The sequence below is a fragment of the Notamacropus eugenii genome, chromosome 6, assembly GCF_028372415.1.
Source record: "Notamacropus eugenii isolate mMacEug1 chromosome 6, mMacEug1.pri_v2, whole genome shotgun sequence".
Taxonomy (NCBI): Eukaryota; Metazoa; Chordata; class Mammalia; order Diprotodontia; family Macropodidae; genus Notamacropus; species Notamacropus eugenii.
Genome location: NC_092877.1, coordinates 264904168 through 264923372, shown reverse-complemented (window position 1 = coordinate 264923372; position 19205 = coordinate 264904168). Strand labels below are relative to the sequence as shown.

At 36.4% G+C, this 19205-nt stretch overlaps 1 protein-coding gene across 1 annotated transcript in view; it reads left to right on the top strand.

Annotated features, from left to right (window-relative positions):
* The window catches only part of PIBF1 (progesterone immunomodulatory binding factor 1), a 331775-nt gene that overhangs the window by 280420 nt on the left and 32150 nt on the right, over positions 1 to 19205 (top strand). The gene's annotated exons all lie outside the window — the stretch shown is intronic.

Here is a 19205-nt window from a genome sequence, read left to right as displayed (position 1 = left end):
AGAATCTATTCGGCTTGAACAAATAGAAGTGTCCTTCATCCCAATTTATCTTCAAAAATCTTATCAAAATAAAATAAATAGAAATAAATTACAGATTTTTCTTCTGATGTCATCCCTCATGATAGTAGTTCCTGGGCTCAGAGAGGTATGCCAAGTCTTGGAAAGGAAGTGCTAGAATAGAGGTTATTCTGGAAGTGTAGCAGTATCTTAAGGAGCTCAAAGAGGCTATATAGTGAGTTTAGGAAGGGAGAGCAGTTCCTGGTCATAGAAATAACCTTTGGGGTAAAAAGTCCTAGGAGAGGGGATGAGGGTAGTAAGCTTATAAACTGGGGGAAAGTGAATAGGGGTTTTTTTCACATGAAGGGTTCTTAACCTAGGATTCATGGGTAGATTTTAAGGAGTCCTTGAACTTGAAACTGTCAATATTTTGGTAACTGTTTCCATTGGTTTCCTTTGTAATTCTATATATTTTAGTTTATGCATTTTAAAACATTATTTCAAAAAGGTATTTATAGGCTTCACCAAATTGCCAGAGAGGGGTTCATGACCCCCCCCAAAAAAATTCAGATTCCTTCTATCCTGATAGCATGAATTTCCAGGCCCACCTACCATTATTACTATCACAGATTTCTAGGGACTCTGCCTCCCACGTAGCCAAATCTACCCTTTTGATTCTTAATACTATGTTTACGTAACAAAGCAGATATATCCACTGTTTAGAACAGTTTTAAAGGAAGATTACATCGTTTTTAAATTTTTTTAATAAAATTGAATATGTGAGGAACTGAAGCTACAGATTGTTCACAAATACTGTGTCTTTTTTTATGTACCAAGTTAAGTATTTGACTAAAAAACACACTGATAACATCAAAATTCAATTCATATTCTAGGCCAGAGGTGTCCATACCCAAGACAGTATGAACCAGATTAAAATGTAATTGGGAAATATTCACAGAATAAGCAAAAGCACAATAGAACATAGATAATGTTAATATGTGGTTTTCTAAGTCAGTATATGCCTGGGGATCCTTATATACACTTAAGTCTCTCCCCTTTCTATCTGAGTTTGACACTACTATTCTAGCCTAGACGTTTTCTTGTTCTTAATTAAAATTGCATTATTCATGAATTTGAATTTGTTTAATTTACAGACTATTGATTTTTTAATAGAACTTAGGGAAATATATGTTTGTACATAGAAATAAAATACTAGCAGGATGAAACATCCCAGATAAATTGTTTGCTACTGCACAGATGAAATTTGCATAGAAACTTATGTAATGACATAGTAGTCACTTAATTTTCTGGCATTTGGCATAAAAGATTTTCATTCAGCCATCACATTCAATGAACCCAAAAGCATAACACCTATATACTTACCATTCCAAAGAAAGACAATTCTTTTTTTTTCCGTTTCAAAGTAATTTTCCAAGAGCAAAAGCTGTATATTTAGCATTGATTATAATAAAAGAATTTTTCACAGAAACCATATATTTTATTTCATTTCTGTGAAATAGTAGTTATTTAGTCTACTTCTTAGGCATAAGTTAAAGAAGATACTGGCCATACACAAACTTATGACAGCAACCTTCCACAGGTTTATGTGAGGATGGGAAAGTCTCTAAAGGACCATGTTTCTGTATTCTTCTAACCCCATATAAACTTCTACATGACCCATGAAGATCCCTGGTGACGCCTTCTCTCTCCCCCTTCTCTACCTACCACTTCCCTTTATCCTGAAGAAAAAAGTGGATTGTTGGAATATTTTTTTCTACTCTGTGATTGTAGCAGATATGCTGTACATAGAGCCATAGGACAGGGACTTTTCAGGCAAATTAATACATTTGGTACATGCTAAAATTATTGAAGGTGAATATTCCTTTTAATATGAATGATTGGTAAATGCAATTTTCATTTGCTCTAAAAATTCAAGAACAGTGCATTATCATTTGGTTAAATTTAGATCATTTCATTTGGTGCCTATTAGAGATAACAAATTAACAAGTTTGGAGTTGGGAATTTTCCATTTGTTCATTTTTAACAGTAGTTATATACCTTCATAAGGAATGTTGCTTAGCCCTTTTCAATCCAGATTTTCTTTGCTTAAAACTGCAAAGAAGAGTTAAAGGAATCTCTAGATGGTCTCTAATGTGATATATTACCAACTCATTATTTTAATTGACAAGCATTTATTAAATGCAAACAGAACTGGCAAACAGAAAAATACTTTGGTTAACTCTCAGAACCTCAACATTTTAAACTATGCACAGTAGCAAAGTGTTTTTATTTTACATTTTCTACTTCAATAATAGCATAAAAAGTCATTTTCCTCTGCTTCTTGGAACTAAGATAGCTGAGTAAGAAGTAAGTAGCTCTCACCCTCCCTTACTGACCTCTGAAAGCCCAGAAAATATAACCCCAGGAAAAACCCTGGAAGAGCTGACCCAGCAGAGAGATAGGGTACATCAGTCTTGTAACCCAGAAAGCTTGGGGAATTAACAGCTTGGGGAATTCTCACTCTGAGGGAGGGGGCGTAGTAAAGGATTGGAGGCATCCCAGCAAGTCAGCAGCAAGCCCCATCTCAGCAAACCAGGGGGACATCCTGAGCCCCAGGGCGATGGATCAGCTAAGTGCCAACACCAGGACCCCCAGTGTCTCAGAACAAGTCCAGGCAGTACAGCTCCAGGCTGGCAGGCATCCTCCAGCAGCCAAACATTGGTGTGCTTCAAAGAAGCCAGGTGAACAGGCCTCCTCCAGGGCCCCAAATCCCCACCCTCCACCCCTAAAGCTTCAGTGTTGCTGATCCCAGCTCAGTCAGGTTCCAACTGGTAGCACGTGAGGTCCTAGCACACAAAGCCAGTGACCAGGTACAAGGTCACAAGAAACTTGGGTCAGTGCCCCTTGCAAGAAAGCTCAATTTTAAAAGCCAGGAAGTAGCAAAAAGCAGAAACAGACAATGACTTAGATTCTGATTATGGGGACATGGAAAATCAAGGCACAAATTCAAAAGAGGACAACATTGTCAGTATACCTATATCTGAAACCTCAGAGGGGAATAGGAACTGGTCTTAATCCTAGAAAGCCTTCTTGGAAGGATTTTAGAAGTCAAATAAAAGAGGTAGAAGAAAAATGGGGAAAAGAAATGAGAGGTATTCAAGAGAGAGTTAATAGCTTGGAAAAGGAAGGACAAAAATTGACTGTAGAAAACAATTGCTTAAAAAATACAATTGGGAATAGAGCTAATGGGGTATAAAAATCTGTCTTGCCCTACAAGAAAAGAGGGAAGATGGGAATAAGGGAAGGGAGGGGTGTGATAGAAGGGAGAGTAGATTGGGGGAAGGGGTAATCAAAATGCACAGCCTTTTGGGGTGGGGGAGGGGAGAGATGGGGAGAAAATTTGGAACTCAAAATTTTGTGGAAATGAATGTTGAAAACTAAAAATAAATAAATAAATTGGGAAAGAAATTTAAAAAAAAAAATACAATTGGCCAAATGGAAAAAAAGTACACTGAAGGAAACAACTCCTTAGAAAGTAGAAGTGGCCAGATGAAAAAGGAGTTTCAAAATCTAATAGAAGAAAACAATTCATTAAAAATTAGATTGAGCAAGTGAAAACTAACGACTCTATGAAATATCAAGAATCCGTCAAACAGAAACAAAAGAATGAAAAAAATAGAAGAAAACATAAATATCTCATTGGTAAAACAACTGATCTAGAAAATAGCTCCAGGAGAGACAATTTAAAAATTATTGGTCTACCTGAAAACCATGATGAAAGAAAGAGCCTGGACAGCATCTTTCAGGAAATCATCAAGGAAAACTGCCCTGAAGTCCTAGAACCAGAAGGTAAAATAGGCATCTGAAGAATCTACTGATCTCCTCCTGAAAGAGATCCCAATTTAAAGATGCCAAGGAATATTGTAGCCAAAGAAGTCATTTTCTATGTGGTTGTTTAAGACAGCATCAAACAATTTAGATGTTCACTTAAATTCTAAAATTGTGAGAACTCATAAAGTATATTTAGATGATATACTTTATATCACTTTTAGAATCACTTTTTATAGCTCAGTTAATGAATTCTACAATCAACAAATGTTTATTAAGTGACTACTTTATCCTGTTTCTATTATCTATTCAGTTTTATCTACTAAGCATTCCTTCTCCCCTATCTGGAACTTTCAATCCAACCCAACTGTTTTCTTTCTGAAACCTCTATTATCCAGAATTACTGACTGCAAAATGGGGAACTTGTTTTCTGGCAACAGAAAGCATACAAATTCATGAATTCATTTAACAAGCATCTATTAAGTACTTACTAGATGAAGTCCTGGTTCTTTGGGAGCTGATATTGAGGCCCATGAAGTACTTAATAGCTCTTGATTTAAAGAATTCATTAATTTGTATGTTTTTTGTTATCAGAAACAAAAACTGCTATAATCCAATAAGTTTCCCTTTTTGCCTTATTGCCAGTAACTGGGCTAAATGTGTTGCCTGAGTCCAAACTACCTAACCTTACAGGAAAACATTTAACTCTTAGCCTTTTTCAGATGAGTTCTCTTTTATCCATAAATGTCTTGTCTTAATGTTTTCATTTAAAAATCACTTCAGGCCCTTTCAGGAGGAGGAGGATATAAATCTTAAATGACTGGAGCAAAATGAGATAAAAGGAACAGATCACCTGACATGTCATGCAGAGAAGGCTCTGTGATTTCGGCAGATCCAGTAGAAACTCTTTCTACCTGCCAACGGATAACTATTGTGTAGGACTTTGTAGATAAAGACTAAGGAATTAACTTGAAGCACCTAGGAGTTGTGTGACTTGTCCAAGTTCTACGGATGGTTGGTGTGGTTGGAGGAAGATTTAAACTCCTGCCTTCCTGATTGATTCCAAACCTAACAGAAGCTATCTGCTAAGCTGGGCTGCTTCTGCACCATAATACAGCAAGACTTTAAGTCATGTATTTGCACAAACTAAATTTTTTAAGGATTTATGAATATATCACAAAACACAGTACAGCCTTTTGCAATGGCTTCAGAATTTTGGTTTTTATTTATTTTTCTCTCATATGTGAAAATGCCATCAATTTTCATCCCTTCACTCTTTCGTCCACTGGAACTTAGTAGGAAAGTAAAATGGAAATTGATGGCTACTAGTTATCTCTAGGAAATCATAATCAATGACTGGGTCAGTCAATCATCAAGCATTTTTTCATCATTTATCAAACTATTAAGCACTCATTACGTGCCAGGCACTGTACTATGGTATTGACTGATTAATAGAAATGAAGCTATTAATTATGCAAATACAGCTTTCATCACACTTCATTAGAGAAAATTCCATTCCACTTGACTCATTGATACCTGAAAATTATGAATCAACCATGTATAGTAAATATGTTTGTTCTTATAGATAAATTTTTGTAGTTATCTTCTCATTAAGTAGTATGGCATGTTCTCACAAGTGCATTAAATGTTCTACATTAACTGTTCTACAGTGCATTAAATCAAATCTTAACTTTCCCAATAGGGTCAGTGTTCTTTTTTTTTCACTTACCCAATCACTATCCTAGTTTAGGCCTTCATCATCTCTCACCTAGATTATTATAGAACTTCTGATTGATCTGCTAGTCTCGTATATCTCCCCACTCCAATACATCCACCACACAGCTAACAAAATGATTTTCCTAAAGCACAGGTCTGTCATTCCTCTACTCAAAAAACATTCGGTTTGACATATAAAGCTCTTCACAGTAATCTCCCTTTTCAGCCTATTACATATTATCTGTGCACTCTTCTGGCCAATCAGATTGGCCTTACTTTTTTTTTCGTACCTGGCACTCCCAACTTCTGGCTTTATACTTTTTTATACTTTTGCACTGGCTCTGTCTCCCTGCCTGAAATGCATTCCCTCCTCACCTCTGCCTTTTAGGAACAAGTTATCAAAGTCAAATAAAAATGCATCCCTGCAGACCACATGTTGACTTCTTAGAAAACCACAAATTAACATCTGTGTTATATTGTTTTTATTTATTTTATTAAAATTTCCCAATTACATTTTAATCTGTTTCAGCTGGGATTTTGCCAACTACCAATAGGCTATAGTTTGACCCCTTTATTTTAGGATATCTGTTTTCCTTCTAGACTCAGCTTAAGTACCATCTACATACAGCTTTTTCTGATCCCCACCAGCTATGTATGCCTTTCCCTCAAATTTACCTTTTATCTGTTTTGTAGATACATTACAAATATGTGTGTATGTATGTATGTATGTATGCCTTCCCTATAAATTTTGTATATGCATTATCTGCATATGCATATACTGAGATGTACATGTGTGTATATATGTGTGTGTATATATATATATATATATATATGTATATATATATATATATATATATATATATATATATGTACATATGCAAATATAGATAGTATGTGTGTACTAGTTCCAGGCAGCTAGGTGGTGCAGTGGATAGAGCACCAGTACAGGAGTCAGGAGGACCTGAGTTCAAATCTCAACTCAGACACTTGACACTCACTAGCTGTGTGACCTTGAGTAAATCACTTAACCCCAATTGCCTCATCCTGGGTCATCTCTGGTCATCCTGATGAATATCTGGTCACTGGATTCAGATGGCTCTGGAGGAGAAATGAGACCGGTGATTTGCACAACCCTCCCTCACTCAAAACAAAGTCAAGTGCAAGTCATGTCATTATTTCTTTGATGGCATGGTCTTCTTCAGCAACAAAGGATGAACACACACACTAGTTTCACTTATATCCAGTCTATGATCTCCTCAAAGGTAAGGACTCTTTCACTTTTGTCTTTGAATTCCCAGAATCTAACACAGCACCTGGCACATAGGCATTTCAATGGATTTTTGATTAATTGTTCCATGGGTTTATTGACCTGTTAGGAAGACATGTAAGCCTAAATATGGCTGGTATAATAGTGATATACCAAATAGTAGCCAAGTGCAGAAAAATCAAGTCCATGCAATAGCAAACTAAAGTTTTGAGAAAGAATCATCCTAGAGACAGGCTTAGGCATTAGGTTTTACCTTACAAACCTGTATTTTGATCAATGGAGTCTACTTTTGTAAGGGAAGATTTTCAAGGACTTCTGACTGAAAGTCAGTGCAACCTGACTGGGAAAGTTTATTGTGCTATATAGAGACTCTAACTGATGAGATTTACCTTTGATCTTCTTGTTCATACTCTCAAATTTGTTATAGAAAGTTGGGAAGTTGCATTTTAAAATATTTTTAAAGGTTTATATTGGTTAATATAGATGATAGATCAGAGCAATTATAGGGAGATTCATATAAATAAAAAAGTCATATAGATAAAAATATATAAATTTTAAAAATTCCTTTCTAGGAATACTTCCATTACCTCATTTATGGAACATCTTTTTTTTTCCGCTCATTAATGATTAGGCCAAAGTTTGCACCTTGGGGTACATCTTGAACTTCATTGCTCTTTGGAACATATTATTTTGTTCCTTCCTGTAATATCTGGTGGGTGTAGAATAGCCGTGAGTTTTAGAATTTCCTTTCCTTTATACTTGAAGTACTTTCTCCTGGATACTTGGAGAACTTTTTGTCATTGAAATGGTTCAGTTTAACTGCTATGTCTTAGAATTTGCAGCATCAGGCTTTTTCCATGGATTCTTTCTGTTAGTATATTGGGGTTTTTTGTTTTGTGTTCATACATGCTGGGCAGCTTTTCTTATTTTATTTCATATGTCACAGTGTTCAGAGTTTTTGACGTGCTATGTTCTCCTAAGAGAACTCTAATTCTAGATTCGTCTCTGCACATCTAATCTTTCAGATAAATGCGCTTTGCTCACATGGAGATCATGTTTTCTTTCAGCATTATTAGTTTATGCCTCTCTTCCTCTTCTAGGTTGTCCTTCCCAATCAGTTATTCTCTTTTTTTTTCCTTTGGTCATTATGGATTCAAGTTTTTCTATTCAGCCAGTTACGTCTATGATGCAGGCCATAAATTCTCTTTTCACAATTCTTATTTCTCTTTTGAACTGTTGAGGAACATGCTACAGTTATTCCTTCCACATTGTGGGGGTCATGGACACAGCCCCCCCTGCAATCTGAAAAATCTGCATAAAATTTTTTGGCCTTCCCTTAGTACCAGAAGAGTCTGAATTTTTTATTTTTCTTTTATGAGGTGATTATAGCACCTTATTATAAAATTTGGGTTGCTGTTATACAGTACTATATATATATATATATATATATATATATATATATATAATCCATTTCTGAGTTTCTAAACTTTTTCTATGTCATCTGCTGACTTTCACAGGTCATCTGTGGCTTCCACAAAACTCCCCCAAAATTCCCATTTAATTTCTTATGCTGACTGCTAATATATCAAAACCATAATGGGGAAAGTCATAATTTGGAAGTGATAACTGTACTGTAGTCCCATGCTCTCTTGGGAATCCACAGGGTCCTTTGCCACATCTGGTAGTGATTCATTTTCTTTTGTCTTACAATATTAATTCATAGATGTCTGGCCTATTCTGTTTGATCTGGTGTCTTTATTTCCCTCTGCTATAGCTATCTTTCCTATTGGTTAATCTTCCTTGTTCGAGGTTTTGTTCCTCCTGACAACTTCAGCAATTTGTCTTTTTTCCCCTTTCCTATTTCTCACTATCTGACAATACCTTCCCCTTTGTTGGTGGTTTCCCTGCAGTGCAGACCTCAAAGCAATCCAAGTTTCCTTCCACACTGGGTAGGCAGAACTGCTGTCCTCCCCCTTGCTCCTCACCCCCAAGCTGGATTCTGGGCTTTTTTCCTCAGGCTGAGTAGTGTGCCACACATTTCCTCACCCAGTTCTCTGCCTTGCTCTTTTCCCTGGCAGAGCTCTGTTTCACCACAGAGCCTTGTTGCTGAACTAACCAGGACTAGCTCCTACCTTTTCATTTTCTGAGGCACGGAGGGAGGGAGCTGGGTAGCACTGAATTCTGTTGTAAACCCTGGGATTGGCTTGTGCATCCTCAGTCATATCCTGGGGGAAGGGAAAAGGGCATACTGAATGAGCAAATTAGGGTTCAGAAATTTGCCTTTACTGTTGTTGGTTCATCAGATTAATACCTTGTTGAGGTTCTTGGTTACCTCGTTAGAAACTGTGGAAGAGTGTGAAATTGCTTCATCTCTTGCACATAATTCCTCTTTTGGAGAGGATTAAAGGTCGTGAGGAACAAAAAAAAATGTCTAGTGCTCCATCCTATTGGTCACATCCAAATTGTTTATTTTTAACATTTGAAATCGCTCACCTGCATTTATTGGCTTAAAGCATCGTTTTGAAATTTTATCAAATTGTTAAATGAAAATAGGTGATGTAGTCTTTTTTTAAAAAGTGTAACTTTTTCAGAGGACAAAAAGTTAAATATTTTTGATTGCTCAAATTATACTAAAATATAAGATATACAGTGAATTTTTATCAGGAATTTCTAATGACATTATAAACCAGCGTTCACTTAAGGGGATCACATATCGATGTAGCTATGTCACAGCATTCACTTGTAATTTATTTAATTTTATATAGTCATGCTTAGGTTCTAACAAAACACAGATATGTCATGTCAACTTTGATGTAAATTCATGAAAGAAAAACATTTACTGTTTTAATGTATACACACTGACTCTTACTTCCCAGTTCCTCTGATAAATGTAACTTATATTAACATAATATATCATTTTTGTTCATAAGATGACACAGTTACAAAAACTTCCCATTTACGAAATGGCACAGCCTCATACAAAAGCTTTTTGAATTTATTACTGTTTTATTATGCTACTATTTACATATTGTTAATATAAAATTAATTTCAAAGAAATTGCTTTTCTTTTTAAAAAAATATAGACTATGTATATATATATATATATATATATATATATATATATATATATATATATGAGATATTGACTGGTTTAAAAATTTATCATATATATATATATATATATATATATATATATATATATATATATATATATATATATATATGAGATATTGACTGGTTTAAAAATTTATCAACACACATTTTGCCACCCCAGTCCCTACTTCACTTTTCTAAGAGGTACACAAATAGTTAACTGGCTGGGGGAAATCCTTACAAACTCATGTATTGACATAAATTTTTATTCTCTTAAAGGAAAATAGTACATTACACAGCCATGCTTTTTTTCTACAGTTAATGTTGTATCCTTTCTTTCTTTATCCCTCATTCTTTATCCCTCAAAAAACAGGGCAGGAATGTATGTATTAAATATTTTATTTCAGTCCTTCCTGCACTCAATGAAAATATTTCTGTACCTCCTAAAAGCTGTATTACCTAGCACTTTACTGACCAAAAACTTTACAAACTGTCATTTTTTATATTATCCAAATTAAAAAATATTAGTGACTAATTTTACCCAAAATAATCATAGAAACTATTCAGGACCTATATGTCTAAGAACAGTTGAGAGAATAGCCAAAAAATAAATTGCCTTCGGTTTGGTTTGCCAGAAAAAGATCTATTCCTCCCACAATGGCAGTTGCCATAGCTGTGACATTGCCTAGCATCTCTGTTTCAAGGGCAGATACCGCTTTTCTGAGACTTAGCTTGTGTTACCCTCCCAATCTCACTGATATAGCAGCCTCCATGATATGTTTAGGCCTACTAGAACTTCAGTTCATCAGTTAACTTTTAGTTAACCAAAATTAATCGGTCAACCAGTCAACAAATCTTTGAGTACCCTTTGTATACAAGGAGCTGTGCATAACAGAATGTTGGACTGAATCCTATTATCTAGGCAGCAAAGCTTTTATAATGTTATATTTCATCTCCAAAAATAAAAATCTGGTGTACAGTCTAGTAGGTTTCTAAAAAGTGAAGTTATGGTATAATTATCATTCTTTTTGTGCTATGTTTATGTTCCAAGATTCTTACTTGTATGTTCTTTCTGTTTTCTCAGAAGATTACAAGAACATTTCAGCATCACAAGTAGCCCCCGAGGCAATCTAAACAGATTTCAAACAAAGTTTTCAAACAAATGATGTATTTCGAAATGTATGACATGCTTTTTGTTTCATTCTTTACTGTTTTGAAACTTACCAATTTTAAATCTAAAAGCTTACTGAATTGTTAGATCATTTTTCTTACTAAGCATTTAAATGAAGGGTGTAATAATTTATTTCATAAATGTCTATATTTTTAAATGTGTTACCACTTCTCCCACACATGAATGAATGAGTGAAAAACATTTAGTAAGCATTTACTAAGTGCTTAGCATTATTAATGAAAATTAATGTATTAAGCATTTGAATAACATTTTAGAAATATACAATAAGCCATATTTTACCAACAAAAATATTTTCATAACAAAGTTAATGTCTTCTTATTTTGAAGCATGTAGTTGAGGACTGAGGTATTTGGTACATGGAACAGAGGTGTCACAAGCACACATACTGTCATAGGTTCCCTTGGAAAATTTTACCGAAACACATGTACTTGGACTTACTGTACACATACCTAAGAATTTGGGGAAACCAAGGTTGAGGTACAGCAAAGATGGCAGATTTGTACAAAATCTTCCTGGCCTCACCTTTAGCCTTCATAATCTGGCTGATGCATAACTTTTCAGCCTTATTTCATATTGCTTACCTTCAGAAATTATACGATCCAGTCATATTGTAACATTCGCTTCCCCAAACCTGGCATTTCATCTTCTGCCTATATGCACATGCACAATCCATTCACCACGTCTAAACATATTCTTTATTCATCTCTGCTTCTCAGAATCATACATCTTCCTTCTAAGACTCAGCCCAGCCACTTTCTTCTCCAAAAGTCTTTCTGGAGCCTTCTAGTCATATCCTATCTTAATGTCCCAAAGGCATCTCAGACTCAACATGTTTAAAATAAAATTCATTATCTTTCCCCTGAACGTATCTTGCTTCCTATCACATTTCTTTTGAGAGCACCATCATCCTTGCAGTCATCCATGCTCCAAAATTTCAAAGCACCCTCAACTCTTCAGTCTCCCTCAGCCCTCATATCATGTCTTATTGTAGCTACCTCCCTAATATCTTTCATATCTTCAGCCCTTCTCTCCATTCACAAGGTCACTACCCAAAACTTCTAGGTCATGTGATCAACAAAATGAAGCACTAGACATTTTCTCCTGTCTTCAGTGATATGCTTACTCTGGAATAATGTGCTAGAGGTAAAGCAATTACAGCGGAGTCCAAAGGATAAAAAAAGGAAGAAGCCCAGGAAGGTTCTAACAGCCTTCTAAATTAATACTGGAGAATGCTAATCCTTTATATGCTCACTCAGCATCTCTTCGTCTGCCCAATGAGCTTATGCTTTAGGATAAACATAGGGATTCCCCTCCTGCTACATAGACTCTGCTGACATACCCTGTTGGTAAGCACCAATGAGGGAACTTGGGTAGAAGAACACTGTGAAAGAGTAGCTATATTAGGCCTGAAGGAAAAGGGGTCTGAAGTCCAGCTGGAGCTAACCATACTGCCTCAACCTTAGGACAAAGACCAGACCAGTGAAAAGTAAATTTCTCAGCTTGGGAGTAGACTGAGTTATTATTGCAAGACAGACTCAGAAGTATAGCTACCATCAAAATGAGAAGAATTAGAAAATCAAGGAGAAGAGAAAGAAAGAAAGAGTGAGTGAGTGTTGGTTTAAAAGACAAATCATCAAAGATTTCCAGGGTAAGAAATTTCTATTAAAAAGCTACAGCACAAGCAGATAAATCAACAGAGAGAATACTAAAATGAAAAAGAAAAATGAAGAACAAAACATTCAAAAGAGTGCAATCTTCTCTAAATAAATATTGTAAGACCAAGGAAATTGAACCACAACTTGACAAAAACACATAACCTTGTGGAATTCCAGGAGAGTATATAACAAGATGTTCTACAAATGTCAGAACGTAATAGCCAGGAGAAATAATTATTAGACTTTTAAAACTCCATAGTAACGAATGGCTCCAAAGAAACAAAGGAAGAAACATCAGTTTTGGAATACATGTATACTAAAAGTGAAATCTGAAAGAATATAGTATCTGAAATAGTCTGAAAGATTAGAAGCAAAACACAATATCACTCAAATGCCACATGATCTCTATATAAACCATATAAGTGTATATATATATATATATATATACATATATATGTATGTATGTATGTATGTATAAGCATAAGCCATTTCTCTCAAAGATAAGTTGTGCAGCCATAACTTGAGGATCATAGAACTCCTGGAAGAACCTGAAAAATAAAAAATAAAAATCTGAACACCATATTGCAAGGAATAAATCAAGAAAATTACCCAGAATTTCTCAGTACACGTAGCTACCTCCCTAGACCAAACCCTCATGACCTCTTGCCTGTACTATTGCAATAGCCTCCTAATTGGACTCTCTACCTCCAGAATCCCTTTTCCCTCTATCCTCTATCCAGCTTCCAGATAATCTTTCTGAAGCACGTCTCCTTCCTAAGAAGCTTTAGTGTCTCCCTATTTTCCCATAAGATAAAATACAAACTTCTCTGTTTGAGATTTTTAAGGCCTTTATTACCTGACTTTAGTCTGTCTTTTTCATCCTGGCAGTTGATTTTACATTATTCCCCTTTATGCACTTCATAGCTAAACTGGCCTGCTTACTTACACGTGCATGCGCACTTGCACGCGCACACACACACACACACATACACACGACACTTCCTCTCTCCACTTTGCATGACTTTTTATAAATTCACCCCTGTAATGCATTCTTTCTTCACCTTTAATTCCTGGAATCCTTAAATGATAACCACTTACTACGCAGCAGTGGAATGAAAGCTTTCTGAGTTTGAAGAGTTTAAAAAATCAGGAGACTTGGTCAGTTTCTCATACCAAATCATTTCCTTAGTCTGTTGGCATATGCTTCCCAATAAGTCATTATGCAATAACCTCACAGCCATTTGAGGGAGGGGAAAAGAAAACTAGCATACAAGATTTATGTGTCCAAAGAAACTGATTAAAAGATTTTCTTTACATTTGGCTAGAGATGGCAGTGGGATGGTATGGGCCTCCAAAGCTGCAACTAGCTTGGAAGGATAATGTAGCAGTTCCCCAGCTATTCAAAGACAGCTTACCAGTTTTACATTTTTATATTAGTCCCATCTCTCACAGGTATTAGATATATTCCTTACTTTTGAGGGGAAAGCCATGTCCAGGGTGGTGTTATCTGCTGCTTTCATCTCCAGAACCATGCTTTAGTTATTGCTTGAGGGCAATAGACTTACAGGTGTAGCCTTCTCCGTGATTTATTCCAGGTTAGCTAACAAGGTGGGTATAAAGGGTCTTTACTTTTGATGACAGGAACTACAGGGGGCATATGAATCCAAAGGAACACTTATTTGCCAACTTACAATTATGAAAACAGAGGGGATTCTCAGCTGATTTTAAGAGTGAAAACAATGAAAAAATGAAACATTAGAGGATACCAGAAAATGTAAATGGCTGTGAATCTTCCCAGGGAATCTTGAATTGTAAATTTTCTGGGAGGTGCCAAAATATCTTTGATTGTTCTTATGTTGTTGTTTTTTTAACCCCCTTGGGTTTCCGAATATGAATGCTAACTCATGTTACAGAGGAGAGGGCAGAATAATCTTCCAATATATAAATGCCTTAATATAGAGAAAAAACGACTTCAGTCATTTATATAACTTATATGTAAATGTGTCTATGCACATACATTTTCTATAACAAATAATATCAACTCTTTATGTTCCCCAGAATGAAGAAGAATAGCACTTGTAGTTATAAAATTCTAAATAGCAAACATATCTTTATATACATGATTAAAAGAAGTGTAGAATTGTTGCAGTTCAAGTTTTATTGGCCCTGCCTCAGACCCCTTCAGGATCTAATCGAGGTTCAGGTGAACTGCCTCCTTCAACAAAAGGCCTTTGCTGATATCCACCTCCGTGGTCTTCCCCAGTCCCCGGATCTATTTTGTGTATCTATCTATGTACATGTATCATCCCTGTGCCTCCTAAATGGAATGTAAGTGCCTCAGAGTAAAAGAAGTATAGAGTGACCAAGTCAGTTGATATTGCTATCCTATCTGAATTTTTACAGTATTCTCCTAATAGGTCCTCCCACCTCCGCTCCTTCATTCATCTAAGAAACCCTTAATACTAACGTCATATAAATTGTCCTCGTCCATTGCATTCCTTTGCTTACAATCCATCTGTGGTTAGCTGTCGATCAAAAAGTCAAGTTTAGACTTGTAGACTTGGGACATTCAAGGATCTCCATAATCTTGCAGCATTGCCTGCCACCAGACATGTACTGGACCCAGCTCCAACTAGCCCCTCAAGAGGAGACTGTTAAAGTTTCATGGTGAGCATTTACCCCTCAGAAATCAGCATACACATCAGGGCTTGGTATTTTTATTTTGTTAATTGTCTGGATTAAATAAAGAGACAGAGAAAATATTCATGCAGATTAAACTTCACATTTCCATATACTGAAACCACCCCAGTCCTTCCTGACTCAATTCAAACCCCAAATCTACCACGAAGCCTTTGTTAATCTGAGTTATCCCTCATGTAGCACTTTTACCTCTTCGAGGTACTTATCATGGACTGTTATCTTTATTTGTGTATATGTCATTTCTTATATATATACTTACACATACAAAACATACACATACGTAACAAGTTATATGTTATACTTCCACTGCACACCCTGCAGACATTTAATTAATGTTTGCTGAATTCATGAATTTATTTAATTTATGTTGTGATTAATATAGGGCCACGGCAACAGATTCTTTAAAGCTTATGAATAATAATAATTTAGCATATCCTTTATGACCATGAGAGACTGTTTAGCTGATTTGACAGAGGTATAGCCTTCACATTGGATCCCTTCTCTATGTCGTGCCCCCTTAACTTTAGGAATTTTACCTGAAACCTCAACTCTTTGAACAGATACTTCTTGTTACAACCAGCTTCAAATTGAACCTGTTCTATCCTAGAGGCAGCATGGCTCCTCATCTATCTCGATCAGTTTCTTTGCTAGGTTAAGGAATTTTGTAAGACAAAAAGTTATTAATAATGGATCTTAGAGCCCCCAGCTAGGAGAATTCCTAATGTCCAGATAGAGATTTAGATCTGTCTTATTTTAATTCTTTGTGTATTTTTTTTTTTTACTTACTACCAGCTTCCACTAGTTCTCCATAGGATTTGTACCACTCTCCTGCCCTTCTCTCACATACAGATTTTATCTTCTTCTAACTATCTGTGATACTGTCCAGCTTTCCTCTCTTTTAGGCCAATTACTGGTTTGCTCCTTAGTCTAGCTTTGCTCTTTTCCAAGCAAAGTGAATGCTGATCTTCCTCTTTCTGAGCTTTGTCAAACATCCCATCAGGAGATTCCTTCTCCTGACTACTATTTTGTCTCGGAGAAGCAATTCAAAATTCCCAGTCTTATAGAACTTCAACAACTCCCCACACCTCACCAAGTCTTTCACTCCACTAAAATAGTTTTCAAAAACCCAAGCCACAATGAGGTATTAGAATGGAACATTAGTGAAAGTGATTCTAGTACACAATAAAATATAACAATAAGCATTTCTACAAAGTTGAAGTGAAATGGAAAATCTGAAATGACTATCAGAAGCGCAAAGTTATAAAATCTTAAGGTGTATTTATCTACAAATCATTCAGTATCAGAAGACACTTTTCTGTGATATTACGATGATTCAGGAAATAACAAGTTGACAGTAATATGAGATCTTGCTACCATAATATAATGGAAGTTACTTCATTTTTGTACCTGAACCTATAGGTGACAGGAGGTCACAGACTGTAGGTAACAGAGCTAAATCCAGCAGAGGTGGGATAAATATGTGAATGAGAAATGAGAAAGATACTCATGGGAGTGAATCACATCCAGAGAAAGGTCAGTGGGTAAGCTTCAATTGGGGTCTGGATAAGTAGTTTAGAGTAGAAAGTGGAACAGCTAAGGGTTTGTAGTGGTATAAGAAACACAACAGGTAAGCCATGGCCTAGGTATGCACAAAAAGGGTCAGGGTCAGAATATGCTGCTTCTCTGCCCTCCCCAGACACCCAGCCTCAATGAAGAGCTATAGGTCAGAGACTAGTCAAACAGACAGGGACTAGAAGGGGTGGGGAACCTGCGGCCTCCAGATCACATGTAGCCTTCTGCATCCTCAAGTGCAGCCCTTTGACTGAATCCACACTTCATGCAGATTCCCCACTGCTGGCACTAGAAGTACTTATACAGAGCAATGGAGGTAGTTAAAGGTTTAGGAACCAAGAAGAAAACAGCAACAGACCCGAGAAGGTAGTTTGTTTGGTTGTTGTTTGTTTCTTTTGTTTGCATTTTTAATGCCCAAGGATCAATTAAGGACTAGGAATTTCAAAAAAAATTTAGGGCTAAAGTCACTGTCTGTCTCAGGCCTGGATCTTTTGTATTCTTCCTATTTAAACAGGAATAAATCCAATGCAGAGTGTATTGAAAAGAGAACTGGATTTGACCAGAGATTCATATCTTAACTTCTATGTACCACCATGTGGCCAGGAGCAGGTCATTTAGTCTCTCTGCCATAATCTCCTCATCTGTAAAATGAAGGGGTTGGACTAGATGAATTATCTTTTAGGTCCCTTCCAGCTCTAAATCTGTGTTCCTGTGATCCAAATCCTAAGAAGCACTTCGTTGTGATATACAACAACAGCTTATCAGAGGTCAATCCTGATGTATATTCTTTGGAAATTTTGCCATAAACTCCCTATAAAAATATTTTGCATGTCTATATGAAAGCCAGGGGCACTGGCATTTGAAGTTAAATGGTGTCATATTCCACAAAATATTGCATATTTCTTAGCATCATAAAATGCACAGAAAGTGGCACCCAAGTGGCACTAGGATAGAATACTGAGCCTGGAGTCAATCCAATCCAATAACCATTTATTTACTAAGTACCTACAACATGCCTAGCACTGTGCTAAGCGCTGGAGATACAATTAATTGTTTCTTTAAAGACAATCCCTGCCTTCGGTGAACTTACAGTCAAAAGGGGGAGGCAACATACAAAAGGAGTCAGGAAAGAGAGTGAATGGGATACCAGGGGGTACCCAGCTCAGGGGCATCATGTTCCTTGGAGTTGAAACCAGGCAGGGCAACAAATACAAAATGGAGTGATCTAAGTAAGAGTTCAGTTTCTAAACTAAAACATCTGGAAGAGTTTGGTAGTTGGTTTTCTAGCCCTCCAAATGGAGGGAGAGGAGGCAGAGGGAGGCAGAGTTAGTCCAGGCCTGAGTTAGCCACATGGAGGTGAGTTTAGAAGTAATGAGCTTGTCCTGGAAAGGGTATCTTATTCCTTGGAGCGGAAACCAGGCAGGGCAACAGGTACAAAATGGAGAGTCAGGAAGAGCTGAATTTAGATTTTTAAGACATTCTGTAACCCTGCGCAAGTTATTTTACCTCCGTTTCCTCATCTGTAAAATAGCCCTCCCTGGATTACTGTGAGAATCAGATGAGATAATAATTGTAAAGTACTCAGCATAATGCCTGGCACATTGAGAGTGCTCTAGAAATGTTACCTCTTTTTATTAACCTTTGAGGAAAGTTCATCTTGATGTTACTCCCATAATAGTGTATAAGATTCTGCTCTTCACTTTTTCAGAGTTTCAATTTCTGAAGTTAACTACTTTTTTTTACTTCAAGTGAAAATTAGTGGGGGTGTGACCTATGTAAAATTAAGTACCACTAGAGCAATATCTGGGTTTTTTGTGAGTCAGTATATTTGAATGCACAATTTAAGACCACATATATAAGTACTTGATAATGTTAAACCATTGCTTCATTTCTACCGATGGAGCACGTAGTTTGTATTATGCTTGTCTGAGCTATTTTCATCAAGAAATGCTGTCTATGTATCCCCTTGGCAACATCTTTGCAGAGTTTACAACTTTCAGCAACATGTTGGCATCAACTATGCCGTCCTCTTAAGCAGCTGCTGTGCAGCTGAGCTGTTTTAACATGCCACCACACTATGCAAATGGTTAATATTAAATGACCAAGACATGCGCTTTTGACTTCAAGCAAGTGATTTGGCTCCCTTAGAGAAGCTGTTTGGGACCAAAATATAGTCCTGGAGTGC